Here is a 27402-nt window from a genome sequence, read left to right on the forward strand (position 1 = left end):
CTGTACTCCTAACAATCAGTTTGTTATATGGTAGAGTATTAACCCTATCAACTTCTTGATTTTAATAATTATTTATTTGTTTTTAATGATTTATTATTATTATTTTTTTTTATTTGCTATATGGTGCAAAGAAGCCTGAGGCTTATGCAGCACCAGCCAAAAAAAAAAAAAAAAAAAAAAAATTCCTGAGTTACCCTGAAAGAGAGAGAGAGAGAGAAGTAGTAGGGAATCACCAAGAAGAAAAGAATGATAGTATCCAGCTCAGGACCCCGGGTGATTTTTATAGGTATTTCTAGAAACACTATGAATGTTTAATGTTTGCTTTCTGTTCAAGCAGCACACCTTTATATGTAGATATTCTTTGTGCTGGACCATGGTATTTTCGCGCATCGGGCAGAAAGATTTTTCGGCACCCCCTTTACTAAGGTATATACATGTATATATATATATATATATATATATATATTTTTTTTTTTTTTTTTTTTTTTCATGATTTGTAAAAGTTGGCCGCCCTTTAAAGAATGCAAACTGCTGAAGGTGCATTTCTTTCATTATTGAGGTACAACAACAAAAGTCAACTTGAGGTACAACAACAACAAAAGTCAGAATTCGCCAAGAAGATAAAAACTCTTTTATAAAACGGATTAATGAGAGAAGGAATACGACTATGGTCGGCCTGCTTCAGTATTTAAATATTGGGGAAAATTATGTGAATTCTGCAGTGACTCCTGGCCTCCCATCGTTACTAAACAACGAATCATTATTTGAATTTACTAAGATGACATTGATTAGACTTTTCAATGAAGACGAATCTCCATCTATCCCCAACTCTACACAATCAGTAGATGAATAAGATCAAGAAATTGCGCAACCCATGAGTCTCATGGCATTGAGAGACATGTTAGAAGCAGCGATTCAATCTAAGACAAACTTGTGCAATCTTCAATTTTTTCTCAGGATCAGTTAGGCCTGGCTTTGAAGCAAGAATTGCAAATTGTTCGAGGTAACTGGGGACAGAGCTTCCAACATTACGCATTTAGCTGATTCACTAAAATCCAATTTCACCGACCTCTGCTGAATCAGAGAAACCGTTTTCTGCAATCGGTTTATTTATCAAAAAGTTGAGAACTGTCCTTAGTGATAGGAGTATTAATGCTTTGTGTTTTTTAAGGAGTTATTATTAAAATACATAAAAAAAATTTCATTTTTGATTGTAAATGTCGAAATTTTAAATAAAAAGGCTTCATTTTTTAAAAGAAAGTTAATTTTTTGTTATTTTTTCCCCAAGAAATTTATTTTAGTTGTAAATAAAGAAATATAATGTTCTAGTCTTTCTTTGTTTCCTGTTAATTGCTTAATTTTTAAATATATAAACATAAACAGTCGATTTTTCTAAATTTATCCAACCATTCCCGGGATCCAGGGAATCAGTAAAATATCCCAGGAAGAAAAAAAAAAAAAAAAAAACTGTATATTTGAGAAGCCCTTGCTTCAATGGCCATCGACGATTGGAGGAATTTCCAAAGTCCTCTTAATTCGAATTTATAGTTAGCCGGAGGAAGTTTGTCTTAGATCGAATCGCTGCTTCTAACATGTCTCTCAATGCTATGAGACTCATGGGTTGCGCAATCGATTTTCTTCATCTACTGATTGTGTAGAGTTGGAGCTAGATGGCCCCGTGAGCTAAAACAGATTTTTCAGCCAGCACGACATACAAATCGGGCCGTGAAAACACATTTCAATGGACATAATACACTTACGGTTATTAGGGGAGGTGCTTATACCAATTTTTTATTTCCCCTTCACAGTGATGGACGTGCCGGTATGGTAGTTTGGCCACTGCAAGTAGTGAAGATTGCCCTGCCCTATATTTAAGAGTCAACCTTTTGATTATTATCATTATTTTGTTTAGTTTTATTTTTAATTTGGAGCACGGTTTCTATGTTATATTGGACGGATGGGCTGCTATTCAAGTAGTATTATCTTTTCACTCAGTGAAGCTTTTAAGACACTCAACCATCTTAAAGGATCACACAGCTGTGTGATGTGATGCCAGCTGTGATGTTTGATGTAATCATTCCTTTAATTGTGCACCAGTTAGTTATTGGTGTGTAAATACACATTGTATTTACGCCCCACTCGACACTTCGATATTCATTTGGTGCTAAAATTTAACTAAACACCTGAAGAAAAGAAGTCTAAACGGGATGACTATAAGAATACTCGACTGAAACAATGCTTGCCAGCACGACACCATGTAGCTGTGCAGGGAAACACAATCATGTGACATTGGTGCAGCTACATTAAGGGATAATCCAAGTAATCATTTAATGGTGTGATTGTCAGTAATGAGGTTTGTGAAACGTATGTATTCACAGTTGTGTTAGTTGATTAAATTTGAAAGACTCGGGTGTCAGATTTTCGAGATGTGCTATGCATAGAATGGTAACATCTGTAAAAGGAGCATCATATTTAGTGACGAGCGGAGCGAAATATAGTAAGTTTCAAAATTATCATCTACTTTTAATTGCCTTCTTAATTGGAAAACATTATTTAACGTTTGTTGAATACTTAATGTTTTGTTTTCATGGAATTAAGTACAGTATTTCAGATTCAGGATATCGATCGTGATTATTACAAGTTTGAGCGTTTTGCTAGTGCATTCTGTCATTTTAGATGAGGAAGTGTACACAAACGAAATAACAAATTTACGTATTATTCAAAATTTTTTATACATTTTTGAAACTGGATATGCCTACTCTTTCAGAATTAGTGTTCACCCTGTCATTTTTACAGCAGTATATTCAGTTGCTGAACCTACATAGGCTAGGAAGGTGGTTTAATTAATATTAATTCTTCATTAATTTAAAAGTAACTGCTCTCATGTAACCTTTCCTTCTCACCTCTCTTTTTTGTATTTTGGGTAAGGAATGATTTTGTTAACGAATCAGCTGAAGTAGTTATTTCTACATATGCCTGAAATCTGTCACCTTCAAGAAAAAATCATCCACGATCTTTTAAAGCTAACCATTATTCAGATGAGCTGTGTTTTAATTGTAGCAGAGTACAATTATGGAGAAGAGGGATCAGTTTTATCTGGATTCAGGTAGCTGGGACAGCCGACTTGGCAGGAAGAATGCTCCCTTATAAGCGAAACGTAGCACTAAACAATTGATGTAGATTAGGAACCTCAAATATGGGTTTTACTGTTTCCCATGTCCTCATTTTTGGGTGATTTCTTGTTGCCTTTTGGTGGTAGTAGTAGTGAAAAAAAAAAAAAAAAAATCTAATCAAAATGATGAGATGTGCAATGAATGTATAATTATAATATAAAATATTATGAGTTGGAATACAGTTTACATTCTCATAATGAGTTATCTCAGTTTCTGGATTGGATTTGGGTGTGTGTGGGGGGAGAGGAAATGGATACCAAAATTCTTTTATTATTATTAGCCATATGGTGCAAGTAAGCCTGAGGCTTATGCTGCCCCAGATAAAAAAAAATTCCCAAGTTACCCTGAGAGAGTGAGTGAGTCAGAAGTAGTAGTAGTAGTAGTGGCACATGATGCAAGAAAGCAAGTGTAGGAGCTTATGCAGCATCAGCCAAAAAAAAAAAAAAAAAAATCATCACACCATTCCCTCCAAATGCCTGTCCAGTTCCTCCTTAAATTTATTTAACCTATCAACTTCCACAACGACAGATGGAAGTTTGTTCCAGCAATTAACCACCCGCTGGCTAAAGGCAAATTTCCGCACATCTATTCTACATCTGTCCTTTCTTAATTTGAACTTATGTCCCCGTAGGTTCGTAGAATGATAATATCCAGCTCAGAACCCTGGGTGTGCCAAGCCCATATTCACCAGATGTGAGTCCCCTGGGGTTATTTTTGTGAATGCTTTAGGCAGTTTGTTGTGTTTCTTGAAACAACTCAAATAATTTTCTTCCTTTCATATTTTATTTTAATTTTCGGAACAGCCAAAAGTTTCATGCTGTAAAAGTTGGTGAATAAAATAAGTGTAGCATGATGAGAATATTTTTGTTAGCCAACAATTTCTGGACAGCAAGTGAGTGATGTGTGATTTTTGTCATTTTCATTATGTGTGACAAATAAGTGTTCACTCAGAGCAATTTCCACTAGACTGGCACAGAACAACACCTTAAACTTGGTGTGCACATACTCAAGATGTTGTAAGCCCCACTTACAGTCTTTAAGTTGTCACACATTCAAGAATTATAAGATCATTTACTAAACATTTTGATCAAACCCTGTTATTGGAGGAATATTATTATTATTATTATTATTAGCCATATTGTGTAAGGAAGCCTGAGGCTTATGCCTCAGGCTTCCTTACACAATATGGCTAATTTTCTTCTAATATGGCTTCCTTACACAATTTTTGGCTGGTGCAGGCTTATGCCTGCACCAGCCAAAAAAAAAATCCCAAGTTACCCTGAGAGAAAGAGAAGTAGAAGGGAATTGCCAAGAAAGAGAAGAATGATAATATCTAGCTCAGGACCCAGGGTGTGCCAAGCCCATACTCACCAGATGTGAGCTCCTAGGGTAAGCACTTATGTAATTCTAAGTTAAACTTAAAAGGGATAGCAGAATTGCAGTGACATGCTCCAGTTACATGATAAATCATGAAAAGTTACACTTCCTGTTGCTAGACTTAAATCAGCCATAGGCATAGATAACATGAATAACTTTCAGAAAAGGACACTTCATGTTTAAAGAATGTAAAAATAAAATTTAATACAATAACCTAGATAACTTCTTGGATGAGTTTTCATATTTACTGAACTTTACGAATTTAGAATTTGATGATAGCTTGAATAATTAACAAGTTTAGTAAAAATTTAGGTAAAGTAATAAGCAGTAGTCATACTTTGTGCCCTGCTTTTGTATGGCTGAAAATTAAAGAGAATATAAAAAGTTTTTCATAATTAGCTTCTCTTTTCATAGTAATTTTACATTCCAGGGCTGTTCTGCATGGTCCTTTGCAAGAAAAATGTAGGACCTTCTTTACTGGAAAAGAAGTAAAATTAATAGTATAAAAGACTTTTTAGATTCATTTTAATTTTAAGCCACAAGCAGGCCTGGAAAAGCAGGCTATAATACATGGACATTTTTTTTTATTCTTTCTAAATTTTACCAGTGTGCCTTAATTATTCCAGTTGTTCTAAATTCATTAGAACAGTTATTCAGTTTTCTATATTAAATTTTATTTTTATCCTTAAACCATGCAGTGAGAGATCTGTTTTTCTGAAGAATTATATCTGTATTTATCCAGGGCTGGCCTCAAGAATTAGCATTAGTAGAGGCATATAATGAAGAAAACAAGTTTATACAACATCAGCCAAACAAAAAAAAAAAGAAAAAAAAAAAAACCCTTCCCATTTCACCCATCCATTCACTACAAAACTTTGTCTAGTTCTTCCTTGATTTATTTAAGCTATCAACTTTCATAACAACAGATGGAAGTTTATTACAGCAGTCAACTACCCACTGGCCAAAGGCAAATTTCTGTACATCTATTCTACAACTTTCTTTCTTCAATTTGAATTTATGCCCCCTCAAGTGTGCAATCTGAGCAAGGGGAAGAATTCCATCAGCATTGAGCTTGCTCAAACCATTCAGGGTCTTATACACCTCAATTAGATCACCTCATAGATGCCTAGTCTCCAGATGCTGCAATTTGCAGAATTTACGCCTTACTTGGTAAGAGCAACCCCTTGTTCCCCCTCACCAATCTTACTGCCCTTCTCTGTATACATTCCAGCAGCTATACATCTTTCCTAAAATGAGGCCTCCAGATCTGTACGCCTTATAAAAGGGGATAATCACCTCCTTACCCCTACTAGCAAAATTCCTGTATATCATTGACAAGATGTCATGAGCTTCTCTTGCAGCCTGTCAGCACTGCTCAGAAAATTTCATATCTGACTGCACAATTACCCCCAGGTCTTTTTCATTCTCCACTACCCTGAGTGTAATACCACACAGTTGGTACGTTACTCTCGGGTTACTGCTACCCATATGAGGTGCCTCCGTAGCCAGGTGGGAAGGAGCAGCAGTGCGTAGCACACGCTTCTTGATTAGACCGGGGTTTGAGCCCGTCACCACCAAATATGGAGGTCAGGGAATGACCACCGCATATCCCGGAGCAATATGGCCTTAGTTGCTAATGCTCCTAAAAACCAAATAACAAACAAACAACAAGCTACCCATATGCAGTACTTTTCATTTTTCAATATTAAACTTCTGTTGCTACCTCTCAGTCTATCTGCACAACTTTTCTAGATCCTGTTGCAGTAGCATACTGTCATTAACAACCATGCCAACCATCATATTGTCTGTAGACTTGGACATAAAGCTTGATATACCATCATCAGTATCATTAATAAATATAGAAAACAACAAGGAGCCCAATGTCAAACTGTGTGGGACTCCACTAATAACATTAGTCCATGGAGAACAGTGTCCATTGATCACCACTCTCTGTCATCCCCCACTCAACCATCCCTTAATCCATGTCAGCAACTTGCCCTTAATGCCATACTGCTCCAGTTTGTACAGTAGTCTTCCATGTGCAATAGTACCAAAAGCTTTCAGAAATCCAAGTTTATGATATCAAAATTATTCTTTGAAACCAGTTCCTTTTGTAATCGCATCATATTATCCAATTAAATTGGTCAGACAAGACTTCCCCTTAACAAATCCATGTTGTAGTTGAAATATAACTTCAGTCTTGTCTAGATGATCTTGCAATGCTTCTTTAACCAATGACTACATTATTTTTCCAGCACAGAAGTTAAACTAACAGGTCTGTAATTACTTGTGTTGCTCTTTGATCCCCCTTTGTGAATTGGGGATACATTTGCATATCTCCAGTCCATGAGAATCTCCCTCAAGTCCAGGGATGCTCTCATAAGGGTTTGCTTACTTCCTTTGTTGTCTTCTTTAATATGACTGGATAGATCCCATCCATCCCAGGTGCCTTTCTTGTGTTTACCTTCAATAATTTCTACTCCACTTTCCTCTCAGTTATTAAAAAATCATTTACCTCCCTGTTAGGCACCTCTGTAGCCAGGTGGGAAGGAGCAGCAGTGCGTAGCACACGCTTCTTGATTAGACCGGGGTTCAAGCCCGTCACCACCAAATACGAAGGATGCGGAAAGGTCACGAAATGACCACCGCATATCCCGGAGCAATATGACCTTAGTTGCTAATGCTCCTAAAAATCAAATAACAAACAAACAAACCTCCCTGTTAGAGTTTTATAAGCGTCTGGCCTCCACTTCCATGCAGATTTTCTCATGTGTGAATGTAGATGCAAAATACTCATTTAGTTTGTCAGCTACCTGAGTAGAATCATGGACAGTTGAACCATCGATATCAAGTGGACCACTCTGATTCATCCTTCCTTCTAGGGTTATACATAACTAAAGAAGTCTTTGCTGTTCTTCTTTGTCCTTTGCCAGAGATTTCTTGTAATCTTCCTTTGCTTGTGTAACCTCCTTTGTGACTTGATTACAGACTAGCTTATATCTACCTTAGACTTTAGTTATAATTTATATACAAAAGGGAGGGGAGAGATTTAAGGGAAATAAATAAGTACACAGAACAAATAAGTCAGTTCTGTGAAAAGCCATGGGCATTCACCTCTGAGTTCAGTTTTTCTAGAGGTGCAAAAATTAAATAAATTTTAACTTGTAGGGGCTTAGTATGAACTGCTTGCCCCATGTATACGTATTAGAAAGGCATAGCCCTGCCAAAGTGATGAAAAAAGTTGATACCATGCCCCAGTTCCAAAATTCCATTTCCATCACCGATTATCAGTTTGTTACAACAGTTACCATAATAAGTTTCCTTTTTAATGCTTTAATTTTTTTTAAATTTTATTTTTTTATATTTATGATTTTATTTTAATTTTGTTATTGGGATAACTTGATAATCAGTTAACAGAATTGTGCCTTGCTAAGTATAACCCAGCCTCCATAGCCAAGTGATCAGGAGCTGGAATGCAGTAGCATAAGCTCTTTGAGTAGACCAGGTTCAAACCCCTGACTGCTAAATACAGTCGATCTGCCCACCCACACTGGACCAGCATGGCAGATTATGTTCCCTTTCCCTCAACATAAATTGTTGATAAGGCTTCCATCCTGAAGTGGATTGATAATGGCTGCTGCTTACTTTTTAACTTTTTTTTAAGTATAACCCATTTGTTCCATTAATATGCTATATTAGTTTTGTGGAATGGTATAATTAATGTTCTTTTTTCCTCAAGAGTTGGAGACCCAACCACATTTCTCTTTGTAGTAAAGTTACTTAATCCAGACATGTGGCTCTTTTCATCCCCCCCCCCAATTGCTTTGATTTCTGTGTGTCTTCTCTCTCTCACTCCTGCCTTTTTAGTTTGAATGCTTATGCCACTCCTTGTTTTCTTCGTTATATTTTAACTTGTGTAATTTGGTTTACCATTTGGTAATCATAATAAACAGAATTATGATAAATTATAATTTATCATAATTCTGTTTATTAATTCTGTTTATATCTAAACCAAGCATAAATATTGCATATTTATGCTTGGTTTAGATATGTAAATGGAGGCACTGTATAAATTTGCTAATGCAAATTTATACAGTGCCTCCATTAACTGAGTCGATATATAAATTTGCTAATGCAAATTTATATATCGACTCAGTTAATTGACAGGTCTAAATTTTGTTTGTCATGTATATATTTTTGAATTTAGTTTGTTACTTTTTATTCTTTATCCAAATCATATGGGAATGTCCATCGATATTCTGTTAACAACTGAAATATAATCTGATGAATGTTCTTGTTGCCACCAGGTTGATCGGAAATGTAACTAAAAATTTTAAAAAGAAGAAAAATGCCAAAACTAGCAAAAGGAACAGTGTGTGTTTTTTCATCCTATTTGACAATGAATGAATCAAACTCTATTATGGTTTTGAAATAGGGAATTTTGACTCTTAGGGAATTCTCAAGTGCTGATGTTCCCTGAAAAAATGTGTTTGTTGATTCACCCTTCACCTGTCTTTTCTTTTATTTCATTTATTTTGGATGTGAAGGTTTGTCTCCTCAGGTGGGAAATCACGCTAAGGGTAAGTCTCAATCCAGTTATTTTATTTTATTTTTGTGATTGTATTTTAATTCCACTGTTAAGATATTTTGACACTTGAATAACAGAATTGCATCTTGCCTGGTGTAATCTAATGTTGAGAATAATCAGTTATAGCCAATAATCAGAATAATCGATCATGACATTTTCATAATCAATTATATGCAAATTAGTAGCTTATGAATTCAACAAGAAGAAAACTTTGTGTGTGTGTGTATATATATGTTGAATGGAATAACAAGAAAGTGAGAATAAGGAGATAGAAAAATGGAAATAAAAAGATAGAAAAATGGGGAAGTAGTCTAGTGCAGTGAAAGGCAGCAAATGCTAAACCTAAGCAGAGCATGGACTCTAAAGCAAGAAAAAAAAATAATACAGTAATAAGGAAAGAAAGTGAAGGAGATAATAGAGAGTGATAGAAGATAACTAATAAAATATTAGTTATCTTCTATCACTCTCTATATTAAATATTAGTAAGAACTATGTATAAATTTAGTGCAAGCTCAATCTAGACTCCTCCATAGCGTGAGGCTTATGCCCTAAATGCTTTAGATATTAGTAAGAAATAAATAATTACAAAATTGATAAAATGAGGACATTGCCCCACAACTTATAAAATTGGCCTCTCAACAAGTGTCAGCAACATGTCTTCATTTGTGTTGTAAACTACAAGCCAAAGGGTAAAAAACATAAATAAAAGTGAGAATAAAATTTTTTGTTACCAAAATTAATGAATAAAATTTTGTAAACAAAATAAAATTACAAGGATCAAAAGGGAGTTTTAGAAAATGGCTGACTTGTGAACTTTACAGTTGACACTATGAACACGAGAAATTAAAAGAATTGATAACAGAAATGTCTGTAGAATATAACATATTAGTCTATTATTATTATTATTATTATTAATGGCCATATGGTACAAGGAAGCCTGAGGCTTATGCTGCACCAGCCAAAAAAAAAAAAAAAAAATTCCCAAGTTACCCCCTGAGAGAGAGAGAGAGAGAGAGAGAGAGAGAGAGAGAGAGAGAGAGAGAGAGAGAGAGAGAGAGGAATCACCAAGAAAGAGAAGAATGATGATATTCAGCTCAGGACCCTGGGTTTGCCAAGCCCATACTCACTAGATGTGAGCCCCCGGGGTTAAGGTAACAATTTGAAAACAGTAAAAAGCAAGTAGCCTTTAAAGAGAGCAAGAGACTTGAGATAACACTTAGGAGAAGTTACACGCAACAGCTTGCAGAAAAAATGAAATATAGTTATAAAACTAGTCAGTAGTGGCACCCGGAAATACATTTTCAACCTGAGTGTAGAAATTTCTAAGAGCAAAAAACATGTTAAATGAAAGAATAAAAAAAAAAAAAAAAAACTTACCTTGCTGAGATATGTGAGAACAAGATAAATCAAAACTGAAAACCAAAGAAATGTGCGCTAATGAAGTCTAAATATAAAGTTATACAGCAGCAGCACTTAGTGATAAAAATTTTCAAGATTCTAGAAATGAAGACACATTATTTTGCTTGCAATCCTGGCTGTTGACACCTGATGAGAGGCTGGTTTTGTAAGTTGTGTGGCAACATGGCAGTGATCTCAGACAGTTTTTAAATTCTATACAGTGGGATCAACTAATGATGTTATCAACGTTGAATTCTAAATGAGAAGCCTTCAGAGACGGACTTAATGTTGGAGGCTACTAGGCTTTTCATACCAACTAAGAAATACTGTTCAAGGTTTAGACCTAAATGGATGTTAGATGAATTCGTGAGGCCCGTGACAGAGAAGAGAAATGCATAGGATTCATATAAATTATCAGGCGACATAGAAGCCTATGGCAGATATAAGCTAGTCTGTAATCAAGTCACAGGCGAAGGCAGATTATGAGAAATCTTTGACAAAGGATGCAAAGAGTTCTTTATTTATGTAAACTCTAGAAGGAAAGAGATGAATCAGATTGGTACACTTAACATAGATGGTTTGACTATTGATGATCATTCTCAGGTAGCTGATAAACTGAATGAGTATTTTTCATCTACATTCACACATAAGGAGTTATTCAAGGAGGGGAATGCCAGAAGTTTATCAAACTCTAACAGGGAGCTAAGTGATTTTGTAATAACTGAAAGCAAAGTGGAGGAGAAATTGTTGAAGTTAAACAGGAAGGTACCTGGAATCTATCTAGTTATATTAAAGGAGGCAGCAAAGGAAGTAAGCAAACCCTTAGCCATAATTATGAAAGATTCCTTGGACTCAGGGGAGGTCCACATGGACTGGAGATGTGCAAATGTATCCCCAATTCACAATGGGAGATCAAAAGGTGACACGGATAATTACAAACTTGTTAGTCTAACTTCTGTTCCAGGGAAAATAATGGAGTCACTGGTTAAGGAAACAATGTAGGATCATCTAGACAAGACTGCAGTTATAGTTCAGACACAGCATGGGTTTGTTAAAGGGAAGTCTTTTCTGACAAATTTCATTGGATACTATGATGTGGTCACAAAGGAACTGGATGCAAATAATAATTTTGATATCATAAACTTGGATTTCATGAAAGCTTTTGATACTGTTAGACCTGGAAGACTACTGTACAAACTGGTGCAGTATGGCATTAAGGGCAAGTTGCTGACATGGAGTAAGGGATGGTTGAGTGGGAGCAGACAGAGAGTGGTAATCAATGGGCGCTGTTCTTCATGGACTAATGTTATTAGTGGAGTCCCCATGGTTCATTGTTGGGCCCATTGTTGTTTTCTATATTTATCAATGCCCATCCATTTCACCCATCCATTCACTCCAAATGTATGTTCAAAGCAGAACATTTGGAGTGAATGGATGGGTGAAATGGGGAGGGTTTTCTTTTTGACTGATGCTACATAAGCTTGCTCTCTTGCATCATATAGCTCTACTAAGTGCCATTGATGATGGTATGTCAAGCTTTATGTCCAAGTTTGTAGACAATTCAAAGGTTGGCAGGGTTGTTAATGTCAGTATACTACTGCAACAGGATCTAGAAAAGTTGTGCAGATGGGCTTGAGATGTGGCAACTGAAGTTTAACATTGACAAATATAAAGTACTGCATAGGGGTAGCAGTAACCCCAGAATAATGTACCAACTAGGTGGTACTACACTCAGGATAGTGGAGAATGAAAAGGACCTAGGGGTAATTGTGCAGTCAGATATGAGGTTTTCTGAGCAGTGCAAAAATGCTGCAAGAATAGCCCATGGTGTCTTGTCAATGATATACAGGAATTTTGCTAGCAGGGATAAGGGGGTGATTGTCCCCTTATATAAGGCAGCTGTTAGGCCACACCATGAGTACAGTATACTGGTCTGGAGGCCTCATTTTAGGAAAGATGTAGAACTGCTGGAATGTGTACAGAGAAGGGCAATGAGATTGGTGAGTGGAAAATTGGTTGCTGTTACCAAGAAAGGCAAGTTCTGCAAATTGCTGCTTCTGAAGACTAGGCACCTGCGAGGTGATCTAATTGAGTAATTGAGGTGTATATGGTCTTGAATGGATTGAGCAAGCTCAGTGCTAATGGGATTCTATCTCTTGCTCAGATTACTCACCTGAGAGGGCATAAATTCAAATTGTGGAAAGACAATTGTAGAATAGATGTGTGGAAATTCGCCTTTAGCCAGCCGGTGGTTGATAGTTGGAACAAACTTCCATCTGTTGTTGTGGTGGTCAGCAGTTTAAATAAGTTCAAAGCAGAACATTTGGAGTGAATGGATGGGTGAAATGGGGAGGGTTTTTTTTTTTGGCTGATACTACATAAGCTTGCTTTCTTGCATCTGGTGGTTCACACAGTGATTGGGATGGTTGTTATTTGTTTCTTACACCATGACTTTGACCTCCTGTCGAAGGTCTGTGTACTTCCTGATCTTTTCTTTGCAAGTTTTTTTGAAGGTTGCCAGTGTTGGGCACTGCTTTATTGATCAGATTCAGGTAGCCTTTTCCTTTTTTCAATGAGAGTTATGTCCAGTTTATTGTGTGGGATTGTTTGTTTGTTATTTGGTTTTTAGGAGCATTAGCAACTAAGGCCATATTGCTCCGTGTGGGATTATCTTGTCTTTGTTATGGTGCAGTCACAGTACAGCTTTTGGGTTGGGGTTTAGTACAGCCTGTGGTTTGTACTTTTAATACAGTACAATTTGATCAGCTGGCAGTTTTTTGCTAGCTTCTAATATGTTATCCTGGTCATGTCTATCAGTGTACTCTGTGCGAGTGATCACCCTGCATCCTGCAGTAATGTGATGGATTGTGCAGGGCCAGGTGGCATTGTTGACATGTCATATATCACTCTAGGTTCTTTAGTAATGTATTTTCTATAATTCTGGTGGAACAATTTGAGTCCCTGAAAAAACGAGTGCTTGCCCTCGAAAATAATGCTTCTGGGAGCTCGTCAGGGACTCAAAACTCCAGCAATCTACCAAGTGATGCACACCCGATTCGAGCCTCAAAACAGAAAAACCAAGTGCAAACTACCCTGGTTAGAAAGGACATTGTTTTATTAGGAGACTCCATTGTCATGGAAACGGGGAATATTTTTTGTAATAAAGATAGGTGGAGCAGAACCAGGGTATGTCTGCCGGGAGCAACTATTGATGATGTCACCAACAGACTGTCAGATTTTAAAGGGGGTAAAGAAAATATTATTATTCATGTGGGGACAAACGATATTAAACGTACACGATCTGACGATTTGTTGGAAAAATACAGGACCATGCTGAGGAAATGTTGCGAGCTAGGCCATAATGTCTATGTGTCTGCAATTCTGCCCAGACACGATAGGAGGGATTATATGTTAAGAGCCTTGTGGATTAACTCAAGACTTGAAGGAATCTGCAAGGCTTTAGGGTGTAAATTTCTATCAGCATGGCCCACACTTGTAGGTAGAAGGAATTTGTTTTGTAGAGACGGGATACACTTAAACAAAGGTGGTGCAAAAGTTTTTGCCAGTATTATTGAGGATACCTTAAAGGCTCAGGGAAACTGCTAGTTAGGGGGGATGTGGGTAATACTGACATGCGTTTATCTGATAATATTGGTCAATGTAACTCTTGCACATACCTTAAGAGTTCTTATCTGTTACCCCAACTGGACGTATTATCTAGATGTTCTGGGGGCAAAGACATTTCACGTGAGCAGGTAGCTAATATCAGGGAAGAGAGCCTAAAAAACTTCAAGGGTTGTGTTAGGGTTGTTAAATATACAAGAACAGTAAATCTTAATTGTTTATACAGTAGACGTTAGAAGTGTCGTCAATAAAATGAGCGAATTCGAACTGCTGGTTAAAACAAGTAACGCGGACATAATAGGGCTTACGGAGACGTGGTGCCACCCGGAAATTGGGGATGATGAGTTTCAGTACGGCTTGTATAATGTATTTAGGAAGGATAGAGTAGATAGAAGGGGTGGTGGGGTAATGCTTCTTATCAGAAGCAGCCCTGAGTGCGACGATAGCTTTCCCAGATTCAGACATTTCACATGCTAGTATAGAGTCTGTATGGTGTGAGATAGTTGGAAACAAAGGTACAATGCGAGTAGGCGTAATCTACAGACCAGGTGATTGTGAAGACTATGACAAAAGCCTCTACATGCAAATGGAATGGGCAAGTAAGCGTCAATGCCTTATTATGGGTGATTTCAATTTGCCTCTAATTGATTGGAGTAAATGGGAAGGAAACTCGACATGGGGAACAAAATTTTTAAATCAACTAGATGACTGTTATTTGTATCAACATGTCAGGGAAAGTACTAGAGAAAAGAATATCCTAGACCTCATCATCACACATGAATCAGATGACATAACAGAGCAGACAGTAGAGGAACCAGTAGCAGGAAGTGATCACGGAGTTCTACGGTGGATGATGACGAGAGAGGTAGCAGAAGTAAAAGGCAAAGGAATGGGTTTTAATTTCAGAAAAGGAAATTACGATGCCTTAAGGTACTACATGGCCTCTATTAACTGGGTAGATATCGCGCAGAGAATGAATACAATTGAACTGTGGTACGCTTTTAAAACATTAATCACAGATGCCTTGAATGCGTATATACCATTAAAAAAAATACTCCACGAGAAGGGTTCCAAGTTGGATGAATAGTGAAGTTGCCACATTACTTGAGCAGAAAAAGGTGGCATGGAAACGTTACAGAGCAATAAAAAGTACTGAAGCCTATAACAGCTACAAGGTGATGTGTAATAGAGCCACAGAAAAGGTTCGACAGGCAAAGGCAGTTTATGAGAAATCACTAGCAAACAGAGCAAAGAGGGGGGATAAAGAATTCTTCACATATATAAATGCCAAGAAGAGCAGGACAAACCAGATCGGACCTTTACGTAAGGGAAAGGGGATAGTAATAAATACACCAGCTGCCGTTGCAGATGAACTCAACAGTTATTTTGCATCGATATTTACAAATGAAAAGCCTTTTGTGGCAATGGGAAATTGTGGGGGCGAAGTTAAAAAATATGTAATTAATGATATTGAAATTTCGCAAGATTATTTAATGAAAAAACTTTCAAGCCTACAGACTAGTAAGGCTCCTGGAGTTGATGGAATATACCCTATAATCTTGAGAGAGGCGGCAAGCGAGTGCATTGAACCACTGAGGCTGGTTATGCGAGCATCGCTAGACTCTGGGGAGATTCCCTTGGATTGGAAAAGTGCAAATGTATCTCCCATACATAAGGGTGGCTCTAAAAGTGAAGTGGGAAATTATCGACCTGTCAGTCTGACTTCAGTAGTAGGGAAAATCATGGAGGCATTGATCAAGGGTGGAATTCAGGATCATTTGGATCGAATTGAAATTCTCAAGGATACTCAGCATGGTTTTGTAAAGGGAAAATCATGTTTAACAAATCTGGTTCGCTATTTCGAAAGGGTCACTCACGAGCTGGATTTAGGGAATAATTTCGACATTGTTTATTTAGATTTCAGCAAAGCTTTTGACTCAGTCCCACATGAGCGGTTGCTTTATAAGCTGGAACAGGTTGGAATCACTGGGAAAATCCTTAGATGGATAGAAGGATGGCTTCAGGGCAGGAGGCAGAGGGTTGTGATAAATGGCTATTCCTCAGATTGGGTTGATGTAAGAAGTGGGGTTCCCCAAGGATCAGTATTAGGACCACTGTTGTTTTTAATTTTTATAAACGACATTGATGAAGGGATAGAGGGCGTGATGTCTAAATTTGCAGATGATGTTAAAATTGGTAGAGTAGTTAATGATCACTGTCAAGCTGAGCTTCTTCAGAGAGACCTAGATAGACTTCAAGAATGGTCAGAAAAATGGCAGCTGTGCTTTAATCCAACAAAGTGTAAGGTATTACACCTGGGAAACAGTAATCCCAAAATAACTTATTCACTTGGTGGAGTTCAACTAAACCCAGTACTGGAGGAAAGGGACTTGGGTGTTACGATACGGTCAGACATGAAATTCTCTGAGCATTGTAAACAGGTTGCAAGGAAGGCCCATGGTGTCCTATCGATGATCTATCGAACTTTTGCAAGTAGAGATAGGGACGTGATAATCCCATTATATAAGGCCTATGTGTTCAAGTATGGAGACCGCACCTAAAGAAAGACATCGAGCTTCTTGAAAGGGTGCAAAGAAGGGTAACTCGCCTGGTGAGATCGGCAAAAGGGCGTCCTTATGAAGAAAGACTTCGAATATGTGGGTTGCAGAGTTTGGAAACTAGACACCTTAGAGGAGATTTGACTGAGGTGTTTAAGGCTCTGAGAGGCATCAGTAAAATGAATGAGGACAAAATTTTCAAGATTATAAATGATACTAGAACTAGGGGACATAAATTCAAGTTACGCGGGGAAATGTTTAGATTGGACTGCAGGAAGTTTTATTTTAGCCAGCGAGTTATAAATTACTGGAATAAGTTGCCTTCATGGGTGGTAGAGGCTGACAGTTTGGGGAAATTCAAAGGTTATCTGGATAGTACTTTCGGGTAAGGGAAGCGCATAGGATGATAGGATTAATTTCCTTTTTATTTAATTTTTAATTTCATTTTATTATTTTTATTTATTTATTAATTATTATTATTTATTTATTTAATTTTTGTTTTTATCATTGTTTTGTTCGGATTTTTTTTTTTTTTTTTTTTTTTTTTGGCTGGTGCAGCATAAGCCATAGGCTTTCTTGCACCATACGGCCGTTACTAATACTAAATACTAATACTAATTCCTGGTGTTGATTTCTTGGCCTTGGATGGCGAACATAAATCCTTCAAGGAAGAATGCCCCTGTTTGTGAGTCATGCATTTGGAAGGCATTTTTAGGGTCTGTAGTCTAACAAAGGACCCTTATAATGTCACTCGGTTGTGATACAATGATGCTGTATCAGACAGATAACAGTGCTGTATCTCTGTTCCAAAGGTACAGCATTGTATCTCTGGAACCACTCAACCTGTTGACTTGAAATTTTGCACGGGTTTGTACATCATGTGGGCCAGCATAATGCCATATTGATCGTTGTTTACAAAAATTTGTCTGATAAATGGGGGGCTGCAGTGGTGGGGAGAGAAAAATTTCGTCGACAACCTATAGCTTATTATACACTGTTGGAAAGAGCTCAACGAGTAGGTTTAAAATATAATTTTAAAATATCTTTAAAATTAGAAATAGCGGCGCCAGACAGGAAAATGTAATTTTTGTGTTCCCCCTCTATTTCTGTCGTTAATGGAGGCTAAAAATTTAAAAATCACATTAGCTATGTGTTATTCAATGCTTATTAAGGGGAAACTATTCCGATTGAAATCTATTATTTACTTTTTGTGTTAAAATTAAAAAAACAATTTTTTATTGCACTTTGATAGCATGCTTCTTTGTACTAAGTAACTCTCCTTTTGGTGACAGAAACATTGCTAAATAGTTAGTTAATAATTCTATAAAGGTCATTTATAAATTTTGCAACAAGAAGTATTTTTTTAACAATTTTCAAAGCTGGAGTTGTCCCGGCAAGGAAATACTTAGAGAGTCAACGTTCAAGTGGCGGTGGTGGGGAGGTTCCTGCACGGAGTCTCACACGGCCCTCACCTGCCAGTCACCTGCCCCAAGACTAATCGCTCCTCCAGGAAGAAGTTAGAATCGCTTCTCTCACCCTTGTCATTCACAACAACTGGAAACACTCAAATAGACAACGTTTTCGTTAGTTCCTCAGTTTTAGGCCATGCTGGGTACTAGAAATTTTTTTTCAGTTACCATAAAGCTCTCTATTTGAGATACTACACTAACGACCATTTGTGACTACGGACCCTTTATCCTGAGTGCCTGGCACTCAGTAGTCGACCGATTTATATCTATGTAGTCTAGATGGAGGTCATTGTAGTGTCTGCCATGGAATGCCTTCTTTTGCTTATCTTCCATCCGGGCATCAGGGGGGGTCCCTTGTTTATATTGAGTGGGTATGCCGCTTGTCTATCTTCCTTATGGCCTGGTAGAGTGGCACCATTTTCTGTAAATAATCCTTCAGGTTCTCGTTTGCTTCTGTTGCTTGATGAGGTCTGTCCAGCCCCTTCCTCTTTCTTCCTGAGCTGAGGTCAGTTAGCACTAGGATTGCATAGATGTTTATATCTTTAACTGTATTCCTTCTGTTCAGCTTTGCTTTAAGTAGGCTTCTCTGTCTCTTATGGTATTTTTCAGTCAGGCAGGCCATTATTTTCTTTTGCTCTAACTACTGAGCGTGCATTATCCCCAAGTATTTGTATGTCTCCCCCCCGGTCATGGCTTCAATCTGTTTACCTGTCTACAGCTGATAGTTTTGGCTCATTAATTTTTCTTGATGCAATCTGTGGGTCTTGCATTTGTCTAGTCCAAATTCCATCCTGATATCATTGCTGAATTCTTCAGTGATCCAGAGTAGCTACTGGAGTTGCTTCTTGGTTGTCATATAGAGCTTGATGTCATCCATGCACTTCCGATGGGAGAAGGTGTACAGGTTTCTCCTTCCTTCTTTAGGGTATATCTGTGCTTGCCGTTATTGAACATAGTGGATAGTTGGTTGCTAGACTGAACCACATTAAATTCAGGCCATCTACTTGAAAGGTTGTACTCTCCCAATGAGGATCAGTCTGGTTGTGATATTCTCGACCTTGATGGTGGTATTCCATTTCGTCATGGTTGCTTCTAGGAAGTTTGTCACTGTCGAGTTGATTTGTAGGTCTTCAGTGTCTCTGTTATCCAGCTATCAAGCACACAGATGAAGAAGGCTTTGCAGTAGTTGGTGTAAGCCGTTTACAGATTGCATCACTTCTTGTAGGCCTGCTCTATAATTGTGGCATCATTGGCTAATTGCTCTTTGCTTCCTTTGCTGATCTGTTTGCATCTTTTTGCTGCATGGCCATGATGTTCTGGCTCTCCAAATGGTCTGATATCTTCTTGGTTATGTGCAGTTAGTCAGGATCTTGTGCATTTTTGGGAAACAGGTGATCAGTCTGTATTTCACAGAGTTTCTTGTATCTTTGCCGTTATCCCTAATGTATGCAATTCCTTGAGTAAGAAACTCTGGAATTGTCTCTCGGTGAATTGTTCTGTTAGGTACTGGTACAAGTAAACTTCTTGTACCAGTACCTAAACTTACAGACCAGTAGTTGTAGATGTTATCAATTCCTGAAGTTTGCCAGTTTTAGGACTACTGATCACCTGTTTTTTTTTTTTTTTTTATTCACAAATCTCCCATTCTGTCATCTCTTGTATGTTCTTTGTTTTTTTCTGTTTTGGTTCTATCCAGGAGGCTTGGCTGTTACGCCTGGCTTCATGGCTCCATATGTTGCCCCAGAACTCCTCTATTGTCTTCTGCTTGGGTGGTCTGCTACCATATTTCCTGTCTTGTCCGATACTCCTGTTTGGTTTTCATAAAAGGTTCAGCTGTTTATTTTCTTCTGGGAGCTCTCTTTGTATCGGTGTAATCTCTTGCTGAGTGTGAGGAGGTTCTGCTTCAGTGTGTCTAAGTATTCTCCTGTTCTCTGATTTTTGGTCTTGTGTTTGCTGTGAATGTTATCTTTCTTGAGGATATTCTTCACTTTTCCAATCAATTTCTTTCTCCTATTACCCTGCTGGTACTAGGTCAATTGGCCAGTCATCGTCATGAACTTGGTCCGACTTAGGTCTTTTAAGACCTGTTCCGTTGTAGCTCTTAGAGGTGGTCTTGATCTCGCCATTGTTGTCTTGGTCGACCCACATCTCTATTCCCTGTAGGTTTGTAGTTAAAGGCAAATTTTGGGATCCGATTTGGCTGATCCATTTTTTCTGATACCGTTTTATGTCATTTACTATGTTATCTACTTTTAATTTCTCACGGATATCTAAATTTCTTTAGTGATCTAGTCTTGTAAAGCCTAATAATGGTCTTAAAAATCTCATTTGTGCTGTTTCTAGTTTGTGTGCATCTTTCTTATTTATAACCCAAGTCTCACAGCTATAGAAGAGGGCTGATTTTGAAGTAATGTTGTGCTGTCGTAATTTTGTTTCAGTTGTCATTTGTTTTCCGAAGTAGCGTTTAATCGTTCTATTCATTTTATTATATTTTTGTATTTTAGTGTGGATGTCTTTCCCTTCATTTGATATTCAATTTCCCAAATAGGTGAAATCAGATATTTGTTCTATTATTTTGTCATCAATAACAATTTTGACTCTATATGTTTTTTCCACATAATCCCAATGATTTTGTTTTTGAGGTGGAGGTTTTCATCTCGTGCTTTTAACTATTTTATTCAGTCCATTTGCTGCTATCTGTAGTTCATCTTCAGATTTTGCAATTATAACTTGATCATCAGCATATCTAGTTTGGATTTTATTCCTGTTGTTCAACTGTATTCCGTTGTTAATTGTTTGTATCCATTCTTTAATAATTTTATTGATGTAGATATTAAATAAATTTGGTGATAGTCCACATCCTTGTTTGACTCCTTTATTGGTGTTAATTGGGTCTGATAGTTGGTCATTAGAATATTTTATGCAGACGTTTGAGTTTTTATTTACATTGCTTTCCGGAGTTGGGTTAGAATATTTTCTTCATGTAGAATCTGCCAAAGTTTTTCGCGGTTTACATTGTCATATGCTTTTTCATAATCAATAAACAGCAGAAATATTGGTAGATTGAATTCTCTTCTTTTCTCTAAAATTTGTTGTAATGAGAAAATGGCATCTATTGTGTTTCTCCCTTTTCTGAACCCACATTGTTCTTCTTCTTCTAAGAATTATTCATTGTATTTATTAAGGTTATTCTTTAGTATATTAGAGTATAGCTTTGAAGCAGTTGATAGCAGCGTTATCCCTCTAGTTGTTAGGTTATTTCTGGAGCCTTTTTTGTGTAAATTGATTACTATTCCTGTTTCCCAATATTTGGGTATATGTTGCTTATGCCATATGATGTTAAATAATTTTAGTAGTGCATTTTTTAGTAAGGTGCCACCATATTTAAATAGTTCTACATTCAAATTGTCTTTGCCTAGCTTTTTCAGTTTTTTGATTTTTGTAATATTAACTCTAGTTCTTCCATTGTTATGTTTTCTTCATCTTCAGTTAACACAGATTTATCTTCCAATTCCCTAGTGCCAGGGTTATACCATAGTTTGGAATAGTGTTGCTTCCATTCTGCTTGAGAGATGGAGTTGGTTTTTATATGATCATTTGTGTCTAGTTGTAATTTCATAAAAATTTTGAAACCTCTTCTCTGTCGTCCCGTGATATCACGTTCTAAAGATTTAACAAATTTATCCCAGTAATATCATCGGATTCTTATGGTTAGTTTTCTGACTTCTGCTCTAAGCTTTTTATATTTTAGGTGTAGATGTAGGTCTTTAGTTTGCAGGGACAGTTTATAAGTCTTTTTTTTTTTTTTTCTCATTGATTGTTTGTTTCAATTCTTTATTCCAAGTTCTTAGCCAGTTTTTATCCAAGTTTTTAGCCAGTCTTATCCAAGACTTTCTTCAGCAGCTCCCAGAATCAATTTTTTCATGTTTGACCAGATTTCCTCAACATTATCACTTTTATCTGATTTGAGTTTATCTTTTAATTTTTTTTTTTTTTATGAGAACCCCAAACACGAGAGGTATTAGAACCTATAGTACTTAGTACCGTGCTTGGGTTGGAGGTTGAGAAGACGAAAGAAGATATTTGTTGATATTGGACTTGAACTTCTGTAGGAAATACGTATGAAGGAAGGTTGTTCCAGAAAACGGCAGTTGAATGAATAAATGAGGAAGATGAAAAGTTGGTTCTGTGGGTTTGAAGTTGGACAGTAAATGGATGTTGGCTGGTGGCAGCACGTGTTCGGACTGTTTTGAAAGAGAGTGTGAATTATAGACGCCAATTCAGAAGAACAATGCCCATGGAAGTATCTGTAGAAGAGGCATGCAGCAGAAACAGTACGTCTATGAGACAGTGAGTGGAGAGACTTTGTTAGAGATGAATCATTAATTAACATAACTGCCCTCTTCTGAATGGAATCAAGAAGCCTGAGAGAGGTTTTGGGGGCACCACCCCAGATGTGGGAACAATATTCCATGGCAGGGCGGATTTGCGATTTATACAGAGTGAGCAGCTGTTTGGAAGAAAAGTAATGCCGAGAGTGAAAGAGAAAACCAAGTTTTTTTAGATGCAGAGGAAGCAATATTTCTAATGTTCTTGTGCCAAGAGAGATTAGAAGTCAGGGTAATCCCCAAAAGAGATATATCATTTTGCCTAGAAATCGGAGTGTCACTAAAGATAAGCATAGGAGCAGAAGAATCCTTTTTGCGAGATATAAGACAAGACTGAGTTTTAGCAGGGTTGAAATCAACTAAGTTGTCTTTGCCCCACTGGAGAATTACAAGAAGATCAGCATTTAAGGAATTGGCAGCAGATTTTCGAGAACTTGAAGCTGATTGAGCTGGACAAGGTTTCTCAAAATGGAAAGTTGAATGCAATGTGCTATCATCGGCAAAACTATGGATAGGATTTCCAGTCAATGGAAGAAGGTCATTGATATTCAAGAGGAAAAGAGTGGGGGAAAGAACTGAACCTTGGGGGACACCAGCATTAGTGGAGAAGTTAGAAGACAGAGAGCCATCTACCATCGCCCTCAGTGAGCGATCAGAGAGAAAACTGGATAACTAATTACTAAAAACAGTTGGCAAACCATAAGATGGAAGCTTGTTTAGAAGACCTTTATGCCAAACACGATCAAAAGCCTTTGAGATATCAAGAGCAACTACTTGTGTTTCACTGAACCTTTCCATTGAATTAGTCCATAAATGGGTAACATAAGCCAGAATATCACCAGTGGATCGACACTGATGGAATCCATACTGGCGATCGTTGATCAGATGGAAGGTTTCTAGTTAGTTTAAGAGTTGGCGGTTAATTGATTTCTCCATTACTTTAGAAGGAGTAGAAGTAATTGCAATGGGACGATAATTGGATGGGAGGGATTTGTCACCCTTTTTAGGAACTGGCTGGATATGAGCAAATTTCCAAGCAGAAGGAAAAACACCTTTGGAATAAGAAAGTGAAAAAAGGCGGCAAAGAATAGGAGTAAGTTCAGGAGCACAGGTTTTGAGAACAAGTGGAGAAATACCATCAGGACCTGGAGCTTTCTTAGCATCAAGATTCATCAAAATCCTTCTGATATTCTTTTGACGGAAGACCACAGGAGGCATTGAATGGAGCGTGTTGGGAATGGTGGGAGGTGTTTTACCAAGATCATTAATACATGAGCTGGAAGAAAAATGGGATGCTAGCAGGTCAGCTTTATCCTTGGCTGAAGTGACAACAGAACCATCTGGTTTGGACAGAGGTGGGAGCAGAGATGGGCAAAAGTTGCGGCCAATAGCTTTGGCAAGAGACCAGAATGCTCAGCTACCATTAGGTCAAGAAGCAAGTTTTCTACTGTTAGCCTGTTCAAACTCTAGTTTGGACTGATTAATAACTGCTTTACAATTGTTGCGAGCTTTGGTGTAGGCAGAAAATGAAACTGAAGAATTAGAAACAAGCCAATTACGATATGCAACATTCTTCTCTTGAACAGCCTTGGCACATTTATTTGAAAACCAAGGTTTAGATAAAGGACGAGATTTTAAGGTGGAGTGTGGGATAAAGGATTCCATTCCTGCAAGAATAATTTCACTGACACGATCTGAGCAAACGTTGACATCAGAACTTTTGAAACAGTAATCAGACCAAGGAAAAGAAGAAAAGAAGTCTCGCAGGTCATCCCATTTTGCATTCTTGTAATGCCAAACAATACAAGGTTGGGAATAGCCATGAGATAAAGGTTCCATTGGAGAAGAGACAATCACCAAGTTGTGATCTGAAGTGCCTAAAGGATCTCTCACTTCAACCTTGTACTTAGAAGGGTTGTTTGTGAGAAAAAGATCAAGCGTATTGGCTGTATAATTAGGATTGTCCAGTATTCTTGTAGGTAAATGAACAATCTGTGCTAGGTCATTAGTAATTGCAAAAGCCTCAGCATCTCGACCTGCTGATTCGGTGTGACTAGAAAACGGAAGCCAGCTGGAGTTGTGAACGTTAAAATCACCAAGGAAAATTATCTCACTGTTAGGAAAGCTGGACTGGAGAAAGTCAAGTTGCAAAGAGAGGAAGTTAAAGAGCTCCAAGTGATTAGTGGAGTTGGGAGAATGGTAGAGACAACAGATGAATTTTACACAATGAGGTAGAGAGATTTTAAGCCAGAGAAGATCAAAGAGAGGAGATGCCAAATTGCCAAGTCTCTGACAGGGAATATCAGAACGGACATATGCACAAGTACCGCCTTTGAGGCGAAAGGAATCATACAGCAAATAATTTGGACATCTGAGATTAGCAGTAGTTGAATCAACTGATAACTGAGATTCAGTCAGAAAAAGTACATGGGGTTTGGAAGACTGCAAGTGGAAATGGACATCGTTGAGATTGGAATTGAGACCACGTATATTTGTGAAATGAATTAGGAAGTCCTTGGGAGGTTTAGATCTTTTCGCAGATAAGCTTGCTCTATTATTTTGACAATTCATGGTGTATTCAATAGTAAGAAAAAGTGGGTGGGTCATGGTGTATTCAATAGCAAGAAAAAGTGGGTGGGACATGCTGTATGAAGTAATGAAATTTTTGGACATGGCGTACATGTGGTAAGAATATACCCAGATCCTTGACATAACGTGGCCTCGACAATGCTCCCCGCATACACACTACTCGTACTCCCTCCGGACTTATCTTTTAATTGGCCAATCTTGACTCTTAATTCTTCTATCCTCTGCTGAAGTTTTCTTTCCCAAGCTGGCAGTGCCGACCGGGCTAGCCAGGTGGGTAAAGTGCCTGCCTGGCAACCCAAAGGTCGCGGGTTCGAATCCTGCCTCTGGCTTGGATCAAAGTACTGCAAAAACCTTGGGAGGCGCATTATGGCCACAGAAGCCGATGTGCCAACAACTACCAAAAAAAAAGAAAGCTGGCAGTTCCTTGTTTTTTTCATTTCTTCTGCTGCTGGTTTCTTGTTTCCCTTCTATTAATCCTAGTGGCTGCTATGACAGTACAGTATACAACTCTATGGATGGCTTCCAGTGTTGCACCATTGTTGTTGAGGTAATGTGGTATTATTTGCAAATTTGAGGTGATCTGTGACTCTCCACAGGATTCTAATGGGTCTCTGCTTTGGTGTCACTTGTGCCTTTGTGGGGTCCATTCCTTTTAGGGTCTTCTTCCATTCATCTTCTATTCTGGATATTATGACCAGGGGCGACTCATTGGTAGGCACTGTGGAACTGCAGCACGCCCAATTTTTTAAATATAAATATACAGTCAACGGAGTTATATGAAATTTTGTGAAGAACAATGCAACGCAATGAATATTTTTATTAACAGGTCCTGCATATAGTATACTCATCTCTATCTCTAATAATCATTTCAGTAATAAACAAATAAAAACACAAAATCATTTTCAACTTTGAAGTTAACTGTAGGTGGAACTGTGCACATTTAGTTCCACATTTTGGCCCAGTGGTTGAGTCAATGCCTAGTTGGCAGGTTGCCAATATGCATTTTTTAGAGGTGACAAAACAAGTCAAAGGAACTGTGGAGCGAGCAGTGCCAATTTGAACAGTGCACCAGACTTGATTGAAAAAGTTATTAATCTATTTTCAACAAATAAAAACTGAAGAATGGATTTTATTTTTAAATAAAATTTCGGGATTACCCACTCGGTTAACGATAAGTGTCCAGTTAATGTTTTGTAGTATTTTTAACTTACTTATTATTCTACGTCTACATGTCTTATAACCAAGGCAATTTAATGTAACTTTAAGAACAGCACCCCCATACATCAGAATCACAAGCCACCACTGATTATGACCTTGTCTCTTTCCACTTCAGCTGCTCTGGGTTGTATTTCTTCTTGCTCCTCCTTCACTGGTTTCATGTTGTCCCTATATTCTTTGTTCTTTTTTGTAATTGGCCGGCTGCTCACATCCTGCTTGATATTTTCCAAGATTGCTGGAACTATCAGTTTCTTTGTGACGATGACTCTTCTCTTGTCCCCTATTCACTGTTTGTTGACCTGAATATCTGGAAATCATTCCAACCACTTGGTATGTAGTTTTGGCTTGTTCATTGTGATGCTCTACTTCATGCATTGGCATTTTCTGCTTTCCTTGGTGGTCACTAGTGCAGTTGTGCAGGAAGCATTTTCAGTTTGTTGGACTGGATGGTCATGCCCTTCCCTTGTAATAGCCATACAGGGGAGAGTGCCACTTGCTCCACTCTCTTCCTTGGAAGATTGTCTCTGCCTTTTTGAATTGACCCCTCTGCTTAAGGCCTGAAGCAGAGGGTTATTATTAATATTATTATTATTGGCTTCTGTCATTTATTTTTGTTTGATATTTTTAAATTGGGTTTAGCCAATTATTATTTTCACTATTTTCAATTCACTAAGAAAGCTGAAAAGTTAAGCTGCTCTCACTAAAATCAATTTAGTGGGAGCAGCTTAAATTCATAAGGGATAAACAAGCGAAATGAGAAATTTTTCCTAAAATAATTCTAGCTGTTACACAGTCTCATATCTTTAAAAAGATATAACACAAGGCAGAAACTAAAAGAAAAGAGAGCCTCTTTTGGATATATACAGAAGATGAGTGTTTGCATGATAGATGTGCGAAAATTTGCTTTCAGCTGGGGAAGAATTTATTCTTGGAGCAAACTTCATTTGGTGCCATGAAAGTGTGTAGTTTGAATAAATTTAAAGCAGTATTAGACAGATTATTAGAGGGAGATCTAAAAGA

The 27402-nt window shown here is 37.6% G+C and overlaps 1 protein-coding gene across 2 annotated transcripts in view; it reads left to right on the plus strand.

Annotated features, from left to right (window-relative positions):
• Positions 1-2226: 2226 nt before the first annotated feature.
• Positions 2227-27402, plus strand: part of LOC150086576 (uncharacterized) — a 302852-nt gene continuing 277676 nt past the window's right edge. For both annotated transcript variants that reach the window (XM_090372615.1, XM_090372617.1), the window contains exon 1: positions 2227-2497. The gene's annotated coding sequence lies outside the window, so the exon portion shown is untranslated. The remainder of the gene's footprint in view (positions 2498-27402) is intronic.

Source organism: Mastigoproctus giganteus, chromosome 4 (assembly GCF_048544385.1).
Source record: "Mastigoproctus giganteus isolate SK-2022 chromosome 4, ASM4854438v1, whole genome shotgun sequence".
NCBI classification, from domain to species: domain Eukaryota; kingdom Metazoa; phylum Arthropoda; class Arachnida; order Uropygi; family Thelyphonidae; genus Mastigoproctus; species Mastigoproctus giganteus.